Raw genomic sequence first — 6,000 nt, forward strand, 5'->3', positions numbered from 1 at the left:
TTTGAGAATGAGAAAAAACAGAATTTGACATTATCTATGTTATACTTAGTTGCTCAATTCGTAAGTCTCATTTCAATTTATCACCGCTATAGTTTCTCAGTCTAATTCAGTGATTGTACCCGTCGGCCCTGCCTTTGAGTCCGGGCTGGGAGAAATTCATCGTATGTTTCAAGTAAGGATTCGGAGCTGTCGGAATTTCTCTCGGATAAGCACCGCAAGTCGGGTAGCCCCCCAGGACAGCCCTCACGTTGCGATCTATATTCGGCATCGTATTTGCAGCGTATATCTTTGGCCGCATTATAATGTTAACTGGCTCGTTATGTCTTGGTAGATGAGTTGATTCCAGTCTTTGAGATGTTGGAAATGTTGGAAATATTGGGGGATAATTGTCGTTTGGTGGGAACCAGGGAAAATTTTGTTTTCCATCCGAAGCCATTTCTTAAATTCGAGTTTTGTTCGTTTTCTTCTCAGTGTAATTTTTGCGTGAAAAATCAAAGATTCGGTCAAAGTTTGACAATTATGTTCAGGTCCTTTTTGTGAACAAACTGTGACCTTCTAAATTTTTCGCAAAAGTTATGAAATTATATAAATGATCACAAAATTTGCACTAATGTTAAAATTGTTCAGCACTTTTAGATAAATAAGCACATGTTGTTAATTTGATCATTTGATAAACTGTTGAAACCGCAACAAAGAGCGCTTAATGCATGGATGTTTGAACAAAAACAAACAATGCATTGTTTATTTAATTGCAGCTGAAGCTAATCATACTGCGTAATATATTTTTGATACTGTAGATTGACGATAGATCTAAATTTTAAAAGCAGGTGTTTTAATAGGTGTGTAGCGTTCTTCCAAAGCAGTTTGCCTGTTTATAGGTATTTCTATGTTTATGTCTACGTTTCTTATATATGTGTTGTTATATCTATGACACAATATAACACAATTTGTATAACACATTTTATAGTTTGTGATATGGCGAGCTTTTTTAATGATATAATACTTCACCTAAATGCAAAAATCTTACACTACAGCAGTTAGGCTTCCCGGGTCTGTCTAGGAGTACTGCAATTTAAACTTGCACCGGCAAAAAAAATTAAAGCATTTTTCAAGGCAAGCAACTTCTCGTCCCTTTCCCCTTAGAAAAGGACTGTATAATCTGGACAAGGTATATTAACAAAGCATTAACGACCCACTAACCAAACCATGAGGTACTGATTAAAGTCATTATCCGAATTGTCGAATTATGTTTTAAAAGTGTTCATCGACCTTCTATATCCAGAACAAATCTGCACAGAGCTCTGATGATATTCAAGGTAAAGGTAATAGACCGACATTACTTATGAACTAAAATAGGTTCATAACAGACCAATCAAATCTGTTCATGACAAATTTCCAAAGAGCCAGTCTGATCTTGACTGTTTTTGAAAAATTTTATACTAGCCTCGCCGTCTGAAAATGAATCAAAGAGGTGGGTGGGGGGTACTTTGTTGGAAGTGACAACTGACTGTTTTATATAAAAAATTTTGATATGGCTGTTATATTATACAAACAATTTGATTTGTTTTTCCATTCTCTCATAGTGAACTCAGAGCATTTACATGCTGAGCTTTTTTTCTGAGCACTTTTTCTCAGACTGATATTATTCTCTTCGAATATATGCCACAGTATGATTTTTGCATGTAGTTTAAAGAAAACTTTGAGAATCTAGGTTGCCTGATTACTGCTAATTTCAAAATGATCATGATTTTTTAAGACTAAAATACACAGTAAATGTTACTTGATTCAGCGCTAAAAAACAGGAGGTCAGTCTAGCTACTTAACTATGCGTTGAAGTGGGTAATTAAATCATAGAATACGCGATTGTTGTTCTTAAAGTCGTGATTGATTGCTCTAAAACAAAACTTGTGGCAACTATATTAGTCCTGTGATCCTTTTTTCTGAGAATCTTTGCTTGATCGATTTTTCGTCTGACCCATTTGATTTCTTTTTTCCTCAAAAACCGGATAAACAGATAATGCCCGTGGGGCATTAAGGACTCTTGGAGACTTACTCTTTACCAGTTTCTAAGAAGCCGACCATTTTAGGTTGTGAGGGAAGGTTCTTAGTATTAACATTTGACCTCCCCCACCACCCACCCAAACCCAACCTCCACCGCCGTCCACCTTTCCCCAAACTGGCGATTTCCACTCCCTTCCGTCGATCCCTCCCACAACCCTACCCCCTCCCTGCCCCTATGGATTGACCCCTCACCCCATCGGTTAATTCTCCAACTCCGCCCGCTCACAACTCCCTAATGCTAGCATCCCAAGGACCCAGCTTGCTACTGCTGAAGCCAACAGCTCGCTGGTCGTTTGAGAGCGATTCGCCCGATCTTAAGCGGTTATGTTAGTTTGTTCTGTTGTGATAGATTAATATCAAGTCCAACGGGCGACTGAAGCATGGCCTTAAGAAGCAAGGCATAGACAAATTATCTAATCTACTGTTGAAAGTTTATTAAATAATGTCTTAACAGTGAGAAATTGGAAGTTGTCCTACAGTTTTTGTTCACTTTCTCTCTACTGACCTAAATCCTGCAAATATCTTTACTTTCAATCTATTGTTCCTTCGATTTACTGTCCGTTCCCCCCCCCCCCCAAGTGCTCAAAAAAATAAAGTTTTCATGAAAAAAGAGAAAATCTTTCGCATCAATTAATATAAAATGGGTCATTAACAGACTGCCAATAATTTGGGCAGCTTGATCACTAGACTAGCTTACTTGTGTTAGACTTCGAAGGAGTGCTAAAACTTTTGTGATGTTAGAGAAAATTTTTTTTATTGCGGTTATATCATTCTTTTTTGGTGAAAAAAATGAGAAATAGATTTTTTTGGACTTTAGTAATGTCTTAATTTGAAGTACGATGAAAATTTCTTTTCTAAAAGGGTAATATAAATTTTCAATGAATCAAAACTGACGATTTGAAACAAGCCAAACAAAAGAACATCGAGACAAACTCTGATCATTATTGAGTTTATCGAGTTGATAGACGTACTTACAAATTTGAGCGAGAAAAATATATAGATAAGTCTTATGATACCCCAATTCGGTATGGAAGGGTCGGATAATTTTTGATTTTGAGCGATCTCCTGAGCCCGTGATCAGTCGTCTACTTGCATGGTTAAGTTTCCATTTTATAATGTATGAATGAAATATAAGTCCCTAAAACTATCACGTGTTTTGGCGCAATTTTTGCTTGGACCTCAAAATTCATAAATGATCCTAGTTTGAACTAAAGGAGAAAAAACTATGAAACAGAATGGTAACTCTGATGAATTACTCAAAGTTTTTGTTAAAACATTATTTAAATTGGGAACGTATGCATGAAAATTTTTAGTTCCAAAAAATAATGTACGATTTTTTATGTGTAAAGATATTCATATTTGATTATGGTATGAATGTTTGCGGTTCATCGTATATAACTTTTGCATTTCTATCAGAAATTGACGTATGGCCTTCTGATATTAAGTAGGTAAACATGTAATTCTTCGTGACTAGCGAAAAATGGATAGATTTTTGCACCAGGAGAATTTTTTATCGCAGAAATTGTAAGAAATAGTAATTTTGTGACACCTTAGTCCATCTTTGGTCATTCCGCCAGAACAGAAGCAAGCAGACTTTCAGTAAAATTGGCGATAAACAAAATTAGGAAAATAATATCAGAAATTGCAATGCCATCAAGTCTAGGAAAAATTTTAACAATATGGATAAAGGATGTCATAAACGTTTTTACACTATGTTATTTTCTATATCATTTTTTCGTTTTTCAAAGTTTTCGAAAGTGTCTTGATTCATATATGTTTGGTATTATAGTTTTATATTTATTGGATAATCAAACAATCTATGTATAACTATGCATAACAAGGAATTCTACAAGGTGTTTGACGAAGAAAATTGTATTATTGAAATCTTTTAAAGCATCCTGGGAGCCGAAATTTTGGGTTTGATTATTTTTTAGCAATTGAAATGTATTCAAAAATTTAAATCAACTCCCTTTGCACTATCAGTAGAGAGCAGCATATGTTCACTTCGTTGTACAACATGGTACTTGGGTATAAGTACAAACGACCTCAAAGAGAATAAAAATGTATCAATTCTATAAAAAAATATATGCGTATCTTTTGTGAAAATTAGTTTTAAAGTGCTAGGCGACATCAGAAACAAAAAAAAAATTATTTAGCTACCCAGTGAAACGAAACTTGATACACTTTGCCAAGACACGCAAGATCTTGATAGTCTTGACAAAACATGTATTATCTTACCAATATCAAGGCGATCGAGTTTCATTTCACTGGGCAAAGAGATGCACTGATGAGAAGAAAAGTATTTAGAAAAAAAATAACATTAGCCCTCTAAATTAGTAGTGCTCCAGAAATTATAGAGTTGAAAAGAATTTTATGCAAAGAATTAACGATCGTGCAAATAAAGTTTTCAAATTCTATATTTTTGCATATTGTTTTTTGCATAATTTATTCTCAAATTTTGCATATTGTAACAAGTTTTACTTATATTGATGATTTGATATTCTTTTTTGATCTCCAAGCCAAGGACATCACATTAAGGAACGTCATGCCCATGTTTTGAGCTCATCCTTTTAGACACCTATATCCGGGAAAATCAAGAACGCATAAAGGAAGGCAATATTCAAAAACGTCCAAAACCTCTGGGATAAGTTGGTTTGTAACTATCTTCCTAACAAACGCAATTGAATTATTCCACTGAGACACTTCAAATCCCTGCCCCGATAGGGATCTCTGATCCTTTCAACGTTCGACTTAAAATAAACGCTTTATAATTTTAAAGGTTAATCATGATGGAAGACAATTTATTTCTGTTACGGTAACATATATAGTAAGTCCCATAAAGTCGCAACGCAAGCAAACGTTCTATAAGCGCGGGACATGCAAATGGGCAGTGTTTTGCTAGATATCTCCATCTTTTAAATTTTGAACTTTGACCTTTGAAACGTTCGATATCGTTGCAACTTTATAGGACTGACTATAAGATAGAACAGAACGTGAAGCAGTCAGTCTCGCGCGTTCTTCAGACCATTGAGCACAAATTAGAGTTCTAAAAAGATTCTCATAAACACAAAATTAAAAACCACATCATAAAATTTTAACAGACAAGGTTAAGTTGATATGATCATGGAGCCAAAAAAGACAGAACGTGCATTTTGGTGTCGTGTGTCAGTAGAAATGGTATTTGTCAGTTTTTAGAGGATATTAAAAATTGTTAGTACATTTTGAGATCGACTTTTGTTAGTTTGTATCGTTTTTTGTTTCTTGTTTTGTCATATATTTATTATGCGTCAAAAATATGCAAACTATAGCAGTTAATCTGTAATAAAATCAATGGTTTATAATATAACTTTGCCAACTTGTGAAAGTTTCGGGGAATACATATGAAAACTTCCAAGTCATCACTAGAAGCCTATGAAACACTTTCATAGATTGCGCGTTGCTTTATTTTGAGATCTGAATAGAAGCAAAGAAGAGTTATGAAGACATTGAGTTTGCAAATTGTACCAACGTTTTGGTAAATTTTTCTAATTTCTATACCCTAGTCGAGAAAAAAAGTTTATCTTGTAAGATCTTACAAGATTCTGGCAGAATCTTACAAGACGATGCATCGTCTTACAAGAATTTCTTCCAAAATCTTACAAGATCTTACAAGAACTTTTTTCTTACAAGAATCTTACAAGATAAACTTTTTCTTACAAGAATCTTACAAGATACACTTTTTCTTACAAGAATCTTACAAGATACACTTTTTCTTACAAGAATCTTACAAGATACACTTTTTCTTTCAAGAATCATACAAGATACACTTTTTTACTTTCAAAATTCTTTTTCTGCCTCCAGCACCTATTCTTAAGACCTATACTCAAAGAAAAAATCTAAAACATTGCAAGATATGAATGTACACATATTTTTGCATCGACAAAAGTAAGCAGAAAAGTA

The sequence above is a fragment of the Convolutriloba macropyga genome, chromosome 11 (genome assembly GCF_964194025.1).
Source record: "Convolutriloba macropyga chromosome 11, txConMacr16.3, whole genome shotgun sequence".
Lineage (NCBI taxonomy): Eukaryota > Metazoa > Xenacoelomorpha > Acoela > Convolutidae > Convolutriloba > Convolutriloba macropyga.